The sequence below is a fragment of the Cricetulus griseus genome (genome assembly GCF_003668045.3).
Source record: "Cricetulus griseus strain 17A/GY chromosome 1 unlocalized genomic scaffold, alternate assembly CriGri-PICRH-1.0 chr1_0, whole genome shotgun sequence".
NCBI lineage: Eukaryota > Metazoa > Chordata > Mammalia > Rodentia > Cricetidae > Cricetulus > Cricetulus griseus.
Window position 1 is genome coordinate 78,212,598 of NW_023276806.1, and position 12,289 is coordinate 78,224,886.

Genomic DNA, 12,289 nt, shown 5'->3' on the forward strand with positions numbered 1-12,289 from the left:
TATATATATGAAACCTGTGTGTGAATGTGTGTGTGTGTGTGCACATGTGTGTACAAAATGGAGATAGAAAAGTAGAAAATTACTAAGAGAAACTACAGGAAAAAGAGGCAATTTACCTAAACTGACTTAACAGGATTCTTGTGAAAGACAAACTGGGATGATAAAATATTGAAGACACAGAATGAGAAATTTGGTCAGATACAAAGTGTAGTGGATAATTGCAAACCTGACCCAACAGGATTCCTATTAAAACTGGAGTTTTAATCAGACCCAGGAGAGAATCCAATGCCTACTTGAGAAAATGGTTCAGAGAAATTTGACTGAAATTTGGTCAAGCAGTGTGGTTTTTGTTAACATAATTTTATTAAATTTTTGAGAATCTCATACACGTGTATAATGTATTTTGATCATAATCATTCTTACTATCCCAAAACTCTTCCAAGACCCACCCACACTCCCTGTCCTCTTCCTAACTTCACATCATTTAAAAAGATGACCCACTGAGTTTAATATGTATCACCCATTTACGGGTGTGGGGCTATCAACGGCACCATGGTTGACCTACCAGGGGCCACACTCTACAAGAAAACTTACTTCCTCCTACTCAGAAGCGATCACACTTCAATAGCTCCTCAGCTAGGGATTGGGGGCTCATGAACTCCTACCAACTCCATGCCGCTGAGAGTTCTTAAGTTCAGCACTCCTGTCATGTCCAGAAGAAATGTTTTTGCTGTTGCTTCCAGACCTCTGGTCTTACAATCTTTCTGCCTACTTTCCCTTGATGTCCTCAGAGGCTTGGGGGCAGGGGTATGTATAGCTGCCCTATTTGTGACTGAGCAGTCCACAGACATTTATTCTAGCAGTGAGATTTTTATTCAATACTGTAAGTAGCATTTTCTCCAAGGACAGATTTATTATCTACACTTGCTTGTCTAATTAAATAGAAACAAGAACTTGCATTAGGAGGCATTGTGCGATGTGGTTAGTGTAGCCCAAAATTATATTTTAATTTTGTTTAAATTTGAGCAACTTAAATAGCTCATATGTTTAGTGGTTATCCCATGAAGCTAGCAGTATGAAAAGATCAGCTCTTTATAACATTGGTTCTTAATCAAATAGAGCATAACAGAAGCATTTAAAAAAGCAGAGAAAAAAATAGTATCTAGAGCCCTACAGCACATGCATCTGTACCTAAGATGCTTTGACTTAAAAACAACCTCAATTTCTTCAGCGATCTCAAATGACAGAGGGCTTCATTTGATATTCCAAAGTCTTTTAGTTACAGCTGGTGAGTACTAGGTAAAAAAAAAGAAAGTCAGTGCCCAAACAATACCAGGTACGCTGCCAAGTCCCCAACCATCCTGGAAATGTGGATTAGGCTTTCTACATAATGATAATAAATTATTCTTTTGGCACAATTGAGAAAAATCATACTTGGCAACAAGTTATTTCTCTTAGATATGTGTGCATATGGAGAGCAATATAAGAGACAGGAAACCCTAAGAAAAGATTCAGTAAGTCACATCAGAGAGATGGATCAAAAGTCATCCTCAATCAAAGCCACATGTTACCTGTGCCAGTCATGAATGGTCTCAAAGTCCCCATTAATACTTTAAGAAATCTCCGTAGTATCTTCCTTACACATTGACCTTGAATTGTTTTAAAACTGTGGGTATTCATGCTGGAAATACTTGTCGGGCCCATCAGTTACTTATACTGAACAATTTCCTGAGAATGAAAGGTATTTCATGACCCAATGAAACACTATCTGTGGATACAATAGCTAAGATTTATTCATTTAAACAATTCACTCAATAAATACTTGACCGATTCATATCAGGCAGGTCAAGTTCAAGGTGCTAGGAACATGGAAGGAAACCGGATTACATAAGTGACCTGTCATGTGGTGTTTTCAGAAATATAAGTCTTTGTTGCTCAATATAATATTTAGCTTTTCAAATCAAGCTTTTAAAAATTAGATTTTCTGATTTTCATTTATAAGAATATTGTTAATATGATAAAGTTATGCAAATTGGATCTCTCTCTAAATTTCTAAATCTCTAAATCTGAAAAAAAAAGTCTAAAAATACCCAGAAGTAAGGTTACTTCTAATTATTTTGCTGGGGGAGGAATTGAAGCCTGCCTCATTTTTCATTCATCTACATGTCACAGTGACCCATGAGTATGTTCTGATGGGCTGGGGAAATGAAGAGCAAATCTCTGAGGACTCATTTACTGGATAACAAGAAAATAGAATCCCTGAACTTGAGAACCAGAGGCAGATGTACCTCTGAGTTTGAGGCCAGCCTGGTCTACAGAGTGAGTTCCAAGACAGCCAGAGCTATACAGAGTAACCCTGTCTTGATAAAATAACAAGAATAACAACAAATGATTCCTAATAATGTTCTGCTAGACTCATAGATCCAGGCCTAGCCCAATTGTCATCAGAGAGGCTTACTCTGGCAGCCAATAGGAGCCTATGCAGAGACCCACAGGCAAACATTAGGTGGAGCTAGGGGAACCATGCAAAAGTAAAGGAGGAAAGATTGTAGGAAGCAGAGTGGTTGAGGACACCATAAGAACATGGCCAATAGGATCAACTAAGCAAGACTCATAGGACCTCAGAAAGACTGAAGAGTAATCACTCAAGACTGCAAGGATCTACAGTAGGTCCTCTCCCACCCAGTCTACCCCCTGAAAATACATACATACATACATGCATACATACATACATACATACATACATACATACATATATATATTATATATATAATATATATATATATATATATTGGTTGTGTGGGACTGGGGGTGCCTCTGACTCTTTTGCCTGCTCTGGGGACCCCTTTCCTCCTACTGCATTGTCTCTTCCAGTGCTAATGAGGGTTTGTGTCTAGTCTTGCTGCATCTTCTTATGCTGTGTTTGGTTGATATCCCTAGAAGTCCTGCTCTTTCCTGAAGAGAAAGGAGGAGCAGTAGATCTGGGGGAGAGGGGAGATGGAGGAAAGTGGGAGGGGTGGAGAGAGGGGAGTCATTATGTGTTGTACAAAAGAAAAATAAATTTTAAAAAAGAAAAAGAACGTCTTGCAGGAAATTTCTTAACAATTCAAGTCAGTTTTAGACCTGTCTTGATGCCATAACTTCTTGCAGAGATGCAGATACATCTTTGTACTACAATGGCATCCAGTAGAGGAGAGATGTGGATAGGACAACTGGCACACAGCAAAGAATCCACATGAACTCATACCACGTTGTATTTAGAGAGGGTTCTCCTTTTTCTTCTTGGGTTTTCTGTCCCTCACTCCTAGCCTCAGCTGTTGTGTTCTGTCTGCTCCTTTAGCTCTGTCCTGGGCCATTTGTTAACAACCACATGTGATAGTTAGCAATCACACACTTTCCTGAGGCGAAACTCTTAGGGGTATTTCACTCCAGTCTCTACTGAGGCCACCCAAAGCTATTTTCTTATCTGGCTAACAAACACAAACATAGCGTTTTCAAGATTTGATTTAGCAAGGTTGTTTTGGCTAATGAGATTCTGACAATAAATAAACAAGGAGGAACTTTTAAATTAACCCCAAATTCATGAGACTGTATTTTTCATATGTCAAAAACATCAAGTATCAAGCTGCTTCAACATGCAACACACTGGGCATTTATTGTGTGTCAACATGAAGATGAGCTGTCTAATATGCTATTTTGCTACTTTATAGATCACAGAGTTGTTATGCTTAAAAAATGCATCCTAACTTAGGCATCTGGACTAAATTCTTCACCATCAATTCCTCTAAGAACTCTATTTTCTGTCAGTTGCATAGGAGGTATTGGTGACAGAAAGAACTATGATTGAAGTGATTCTTGGGTTTGGGCTTGGTTTAAGATTATTTATTTTTAATTCTTCTTTTCTTAAAAGATTATTTCCTTTTTGAGAATATAATATAATTACATGATTTCCTCTGCTCTCTTCTCCTTCCCTTACACCCCCCTGCCCTCTTTCAAATGTATGGCCTCTTTATTCATTAATTGCTGTTACACACACACACACACACACACACACACACACACACACACACACACACACACTCACAAAGCACTCATGACTCTTTGGAAATGAAATTGTATACATTACTTTTCAACATTCCTATTCAGTACTAAAGACTATGACAAGAGTGAGCTAAGAACTCGAAAATAATTTTGTTGCTTTATTAAGAAACGCCCTGACGTTCGCTAGTGTTATATGAATAGTACTTGAGCACACCTGCCTGGTAACTGTTTATGAACCTGTCACAGGAGGTTTCTAACAGAAATGTTAGTTTCTTCCTCCTTTTCATTGTCATGAATGACTGAAAGGACAGGCCATTATTTGCAGTACTGAGTGTGGGCAACCAAGTAAAACATAAGCTGATAAAAAGGATCCAGAGAGGATTCTGGTTTCATTTCATGCTCATATTCAGAGCAGCGTTTATAATACAGTAACAGCTTTAAGGATGTATGTGGAAGATGTGTCAGGGAAGTTAGCCAATCTGCAAGTTTGTTAGGAAGGGGTGAGAAAGAGCTGGGATTTATTGTATTTCTCCATAAGGTTCTTAATAGAGTGTTTTGTTATTTTAAGATATCAGGAGAAAAATGGACTTAATTATTTCCTTCTGAATTGAATCCAAGTTTAACAGTCCACACTGACAGGAAATTGTCCCTTATTAAGCTACTCCCATAACAGCTTAAAGCTTTTCCCATCATCGACAGAAGAATGGGGGGAAGGGAACAGTTTACCCTGTGAATACAGCATCTGCCTTCTCCTGTATACTTAGGACACATTACTATCTCTCTAATTTAGCCACTGGGAAATCTCAGTTAAAGCCATGGTGAAATGCAGGTGTGCAAGTGCGTGTGTGTGTGTGTGTGTGTGTGTGTGTGTGTGTGTGTGTGTGTGTGTGTGTGATACTGAGATTTAAATTTGTGTATGTACTATGCACACATCTGTGTGTGCATACATGTGTATGGAGGCCAAAAGGCAACTTTTTTTTATCACTTTCTGTCTTATTTTTTAAAACTGATTCTCTCCCAGAAGCTGGAGACTACACATTAGGTTGGACAGGCTAGTCAGTAAGCATCAAGGATCTCCCTGTCCCTGCCTCCCTAGCGCTATGCTTACTACTGTGCAGCACTACTCCTGGAATTTGACACGGGTGCTGGGGCTTTAACTCAGGGGTCTTCATGCTTTTGCAGAAAGCATTCTATCCTTCTTCAGAGCCTAAGTTCTTTTTAAAAATTCTGTGCATCTCAAGTGTTAACAAAATATATTTGTATTGCAGGAATTTCAGGAAATATTTTAATGGTCACAAGATATTTGCTTAAACATATCATCAGAAGAAATTTATATATATGTTAGTTAGAATAAAAATAAATTATCCTCCTGGTTTACCCTTATAACACACACACACACACACACACACACACACACACACACACACACACAGGGCCCCACAGAGAATGACTACCTGATAGGCATCATGTTGCCATGAGCATCATGCACTCCGTACTGTATCAGATCTACATTTGCATGCAGTTTTATAAGACCAATAAGAAAACAATGATAACTAAAGCTCAACTGGAGATAACTGTAAGGCAGGCAACTCTAACAGAGGGTACATTCTATTGCATGCTGTCACCTTCAGCGTTGATTTTAGAGTCCAAATATTTGGGTGGCTGGGATCTAGACTGACCATAGAGGAAAATTCTAGAAATGTGAAATTTTCAAATTGCAGAGAAAATATGGTGATAAAACAAATCTCTTGGACTTTTTTCCTACTCCCCAGGAGCCAGATGACTCAGTGAAATCTGCTGGAATTATAACAATATAATGGACAGGTATCAAGGAATAATTAAAAATCCATAGTATAAATTGAAGTCAAGTATGGTGGTGCCTCCAGAAGCATTACTTTTTCTTAGGATCGCTCTGGTTATTTTTGGTCTTTTGTGCTTTCAATATAAATATTAAGCTTGCATACACTATCTTTAGTAAGATGATCATTTTCATAATATTGATTCTTCCTATCTATTAGCATGGGTGATCTTTCCATCTTCTAGTGTCTTTTAAAATCTTTTTCTACATTACTAATTCTCATAAAAAAGCCTGTATATGGAGGTATTGTATAGATTAAGATGGAGGTATTGTATAGATTAAGAATTTGAAACCCAGTAAGTTTAGGAGACCTAAGTATTTGTTGGAAGTTATCACATACTTTGCTGTTTCACTGTGTCTCCATTGTACGAAATTTAAGGGCAGCACATACTTCTGTTCATTTAACACATGAATTATCTATACAAGATTGACTCTGCTAAATCTTTCTCACCTCAACACACACACAGTTGAGCGTGGTATGTCATCTTACTTTCTGATGAGGTTTTGACACTCATTATTTTTAATGTATTTATCTTAACCGGTGTCAAAGAACATATGATAGTCATTAAACATAAAATATATTAATTCAGATGTTAACCTCCATTTATTTGTCATAACAATTACAGTGTTAACAAAACAAGTAAACTGGGTAAAATTATCCACAGAGTAACAAAATTGAAACTTTATTTGAAGCCATATTAAGACAGGGTCTACTGTAACCCAGGCTAGTCTCAAACTAGGTATGCATCCAAGGATAACTTTCAACTCCTGGTTTCCAATTCTCTTCCAACTTCTGGGCTTATAGTCTTGTGTCAGTATCCCCAGTTTTATATGGTTTTGAGGACTTAGACCTAGGGCATCTTGCATGTTAAGCAAACAGTCTACTAAGTGAACCACATCACTAACTAGATATAAAGGTAATAATTTTATTTCCCATATTCATTTGCTTCTATCACTCATTTTCCCTCCAAACAACCAATTCATATCCTCTCATATATGGTAATTCAGTGAGTAAATTACAATTCTTGTAGAAAATAAGATAATAATTATGTGACAAATGTTCAATATATTTTCATTAGAAATACACGTTGAAGGCTATTTTCTATGATTTAACAACAAATGTCTTCCCTTTTTTATTGGCTTCCAGTATTTCACTGATAAAGATGTGTGTCATTTATTTAATTAGTCTCCTACCAATAGAAACTTAGATCATGCAATCTTTCACTGTTACAAATAATGCTGCATTGAGTAATTCCAGGAAATACATCAATTCACAGGTATGCAATTATCTCTGCAGGATACATTCCTGGAAGTTAAATTACTAGGTCAAAAGACACAAGTACTTGTAATTTTCATAAATACTGCCAAATTGCCTCCACAGAGGTGATGTCATTATAAACGGTAGGAAACACTCAAAAGAAATAAAGAAAATTTATATAATAGAAAAGGAGAAATACTGCTGAGGAATAGGCAGAAAAAGGAATATATTTCTTAATGCCCTGCATGGAGTTCTTGCCAAAATAATGACAGTGCAGATTATTAAACATCACTGGGATGTAAACAGAAAGGAAAAACTCACCGGGCAAGTGGTTCAGTTCCAGAAAACAACATGTAGGAATAACCGGTTGGGGAAGAGAGGAAGATCATTTTAAAGAGATCCCAAAGACATCAACAAAGCTTAACGCCCACATTTTATTTGGAATCCTTTTGAAATAAATTCCAAAAACCATTAGTGGTGATTATGAGAGAGTTGAAGAAGATTAGGAAATATGGAAACTGATACTGTACTTTGAGATCAGAATATTCAATACTATGAAGATGTCAATTTTCCCTATAGTTTGATAGCTAACAAATTTTCAATAAAATAACAAATAACAGAAGTTAATTCTGAAATTTATAAAAGCCAATTAAAATGTAAGCATAACAAAAAATATTCTGGAGAAAAATGATGAATGGGAAATAAAAGGCATCAGAAAAGTGGTTTAAAATACAACTTAATATATGACAGAAATTAGTATTTAAAATTAGTGGGTTAAGATAGATTATTTTGTTAGTGATAACTGATATTTAGATAACAGGATATTTGCCTGGGGGTGTGGTTAAGTTGACAGGATGTTTGCCTAGCATGCAAGACGCCCTAGGTTTGTGACCCCAGCACCACATAAAACTGGGCATGGTTGCATACGCCTGTAGTCCCAACCATTGTGAAGTAGAGGAGAGAAGACCAAGGGTTTAAGGTTATCTGTGGTGATATATTATTTGTGATTTAATAAAGGTTGCCTGAAGTATCAAAATGCAAAATCAGCCACACTAGTTAGCTATAGAAGCTAGATGGTGGTGGTAAACATCTTTAAATCCAGGACTTGGGAGACAGAGACAGACGGATCTCTGTTAGTTCAAGGCCACACTGAGTTACATGAAATTAATCCAGTCTAAAAGAGAAACACTGCACACAAAGGAGATCTGGGCACTTGGGATCCCACTCCTTTAATCACAGGATTTGGAGAGGTATAAAAGGAAGAAGCAAAGGCTCTCATGTGGGAATTAGTCTCCAGTCACACTGAGGAGAGCATAGCAGTCTGGAGATGCAATCTGAGATTAGTGGGTTGCCACTTCAGTCTGAGGTAGAGGTAAGAGCTAGTGGCTGGCTGCTTTGGTTTTCTGATCTTCAGCTTGAAGCTTGAACACCAATATCTGTCTCTAGGTTTTTATTTTTTGTGTTACAGTTATCCTCAGCTATGTGACTAGTTTGAGACTAGCCTGGACTATGTAAGACCCTGTTTTAAAAAGAAACAAACACAACCTCAAAAATGGTAACAGAGAGTATGCATGTAAAGAGTTTAACGTAATATGTGCTTTTCATCACAAAATAAATTTTAGACATATCAGGTTTTAACAGTAAATGAATAAATATTCTAGGGAAACATCATGGGAATGTCTTTAGGATGCATTATAACTATTTCATGTGTTGATATTGTGATACTTTGAATGTAATTGGCCTCCCATATGCTCATATGGAATGGCACTATTTAGAGATATGGCCTTGTTGGAGTAGGTATGACCTTGTGGATGAAGTGTGTCACTGTGGGAGTGGGCTTTATATTCTCATATATGCCCAAGCTACTCCCAGTGTCTCAGTTTATTTCCTGTTGCCTGCAAGATGTAGAACACTCAGCTCCTTCTCCAGTACCATGTCTGCCTGCATGCATGCTGCCCTGTACCGCTATGACGATAATGGAGGAAACATGTGAAACTATAACTATAACATTTAACTGAGTTAAATGTTTTCCTTTATAAGAGTGGTTGTGCTCATGTGTTTCTACACAGCAATAGGAAACCTAAGACATATTTATTTTCATTTCATATATATGTAAAATATATTTATTGTATATACACACAAATGCATATTCAGTATTGAAATAGAGAAGATCTAGCAATGATCTCAAAGCATTAAGGAAAATAATACTGACTATAACTGAGCTATAATAAAAACATCAGCATAGCACATACCCCCAAATAAAAACGAAAGACAAAAAAGAAAACAGAAAAATCTGGGCCTGGAGAAATGGCTCAGTGGTTAAAGCTCTTGAAGAGGACCTAAGTTCAGATCCCAGAAGCCAATTCAGAGTCTGATGCCTCTGGCCTCCAAGGAAATCTGTATTCATGTGCATATACCCTCATACAGACATGCATCCATGATTTGGTTAGGTTTCTGTCAACTTGACACAAGCTAGAATTATCTGAGAAGCAGAACCTCAAAAGAGAAAATGGTGCCATGAAATTGCCTGTAAGAAAATCTGTAGTTGATTTTCTGAATTAATGATTGATGTGGGATGGCCCAGTTCACGGGGACAGAGCTATCTTTGAAGAGGTAGCTCTGGGAGAGATAAGAAAGCAGGCTGAGCAAGTCATGAGAAGAAAGTCAGTAAGTAGTGAACCGATGTTGAGAATCTTAACTTACTCTAACCAGTATATTCTGGAAAGATGTACGTTATTTATGTCAGATAAAGTCTAAGAGGGATCTAAAATAAAGTCCCAAATATTCAATAGTCTGTCACAGTTGTCTAGAAAACTTAAACATGAAAAATAAGAATGTTTTGGGATGCAGTTAGTTATGATACTTTTGTGATATTAAAGGTATTAAAGCAATATTTACTACATTACCTACTGTTATTAAAAGGAAGATTCTCTGGTCTTCCATATGCCTCAAATGGGAAATATCAAACTTTCTTTGTGATTGCTAAGAAATACTTTTGTAAGTTTATGACAGAACTTGGCAAAAGGCCATATTTTAAAATTCTTTGACTTGCTGTAATTACATTAAGAGAGTGAAATCACATTGCTGTTTGAATCTGCATGGCTTAATAATCTCAACCATTGGCACCATCTGTTGATTGCTGTCCTCTGTAGATGCAAATGTAAGACTTTCCGAGGTGGCTGTTTGTTGTTGTTGTTGTTTACTTCTTTATCATGTATGGCATTGTAAACTCTTTATGTGTATTTTTTTCTCAATAAAACTACAGACAACAAAAAGATCCTCCAGGGATGGGGAAAGTTATTTTAAGTTATTTAAATCCTACTATGAATAGATAGTGAGTATATGATCTCTTTGGGTCATTAATATCACTAATGTGAGGCAAAAGTGTTAGATTAAATGGCTTCTGGGAGAGCATAATTTACTCAGAATGACATTGCTTTACAATGTTTTTATGACCTGTTATTAAAAAGGGAGACAGTAAAGCTATTTCTCTAGATCAGCATTTCTCAGTGGTTTGGCAATTTTGGTGTTGGGATTTCATTAGCAGGTGTTAAAATGCATTTTAGGGATCACATCCTCAATGTCTTGAATCAGAAATTCTACACGTTGAACTCATTTCTCTATATTTTTACATGATATTTCAAGGAATTGATAATAAAAAAAATAAGGCAAGTAGGTAGGACAGCAAATAAACTCCGTCTTGCTGAAACAGTTTTCTGAGAACAATGGGAAGGAGCCATCTGACCACTACTTACAGCAAGTCACCTTATAAGCCAGTTCGTCTATTCCTCTACACCACCACAGCTGTGGTTTTCATACTTCTTCCAGGATAACTCTTGATTTCTATTGCTCTGTAACCTGTAACCTTCATGAGGTCAGAAATAAGCCTGCCTGACTCAGGAATGTCTGAGTATAACAACTTCTGGGCCTGAGTCTATGCTCAGTATTTGCTGAGTAAATGATGTGTATAGAAATTACTTACAAGTGAGCCAGTTGAGACTTGTATACTTGGAATGGACTTTCTGGCACTAGATGGCTTCTAAAAACCAAAAAAAAAGTCAGTTAGGTAAGCATGGGCCACTTACCCTGCAGCTCTCTTTGTGGACACTCAGCCTGCCTGTCAGACTTCTATCCATATTGCTTGTTAAACTCCCAAACCCACAGAAACCTCTATAATGAAACTTAGTTTAAAAGTATAGTTGGACTGTGATAAATACTCCCAAGGAAGTGGATTCAATGAGAGGAGACAGTGAATAAGTAAAAATAATAAGTTGGCATTTTACACACAAAGATGAAGAAGACTTCACCAGATCTCTGAGTTTTAAGGGAGTGCTCCAAGAAGGAAGATAAAGAAGCAAGCTCCAGAATACTAGGACTAAAGGCCTGAATTTACAAGTGCAGCTGCTTAGGAAGCTGTAGGTCATTTGGTACAAAGGCAGAGAGGCTGACACAGACAGAATTGAGAAAGTACACAGAGAAGGGGTGAATGCCTACGTGGTGTATTCAGATGCATGGCCGAGGGAGATTCATTAAGTTGAGCAAAGGCAGCTCTTTTGAGCAGAGAAAAGGCAGATCTAGCTGAAAGAAAGAAAAATTAAGAGGAGAATTACATTGTTTGCACATTTAAGACAGGAAAAATAACTGTCTTATTTCTACTAGTGATGGCCGATGAAAGGAGGACATTGGTTACAGGCATTGCAGGAGTGCTTTCAAGAGCAGAAAATAGGAGAAGAGATAGAGAACAAGCAGACATATTGTCTCTAGATAGGAACACCGATGCTGCACTGGCGGGAACTCGAACAAAGGTGAAGTTCACAGGAACAGAGATATTTGGGTGGGTGCATGGGGTACCAAGAGACCATGGTTTCCCAAGGGATCCTCCAAAGCAAAGTCTTGGAAGAAGTGTTGCCTTAAGAGCATTTTTTCCATTTCTTCACATGTAAGTATGAAACTAAGTGTTTCTGCTTTACCATATGGAATATGTAAAGCACAGATTCTTGCCAAGGGAGTGTTTCTCATCTTTGGTTAGAAGACAATTAGAAAACATATTGTACAAGTAATGGATTTTACAAAATAAATTAATACAGATTGAAAACCTTCTTCTGTGTTCCCACTTGTGTTGAAAATTTTTC

The 12,289-nt window shown here is 37.2% G+C and overlaps 1 protein-coding gene across 5 annotated transcripts in view; it reads right to left on the minus strand.

Moving 5' to 3' along the window:
* Serpini1 (serpin family I member 1) overlaps positions 1-12,289 on the minus strand; it is an 85,263-nt gene that overhangs the window by 44,669 nt on the left and 28,305 nt on the right. For 2 of the 5 annotated variants that reach the window (XM_027391799.2, XM_035450782.1), the window contains one exon: positions 11,140-11,196. The exons of 2 other annotated variants lie outside the window; for them this stretch is intronic. The gene's annotated coding sequence lies outside the window, so the exon portion shown is untranslated. Of the gene's footprint in view, positions 1-1,191; positions 1,211-11,139; positions 11,197-12,289 lie in introns of those variants that run through there. One more of the 5 variants, XM_035450783.1, reaches the window with a different exon arrangement.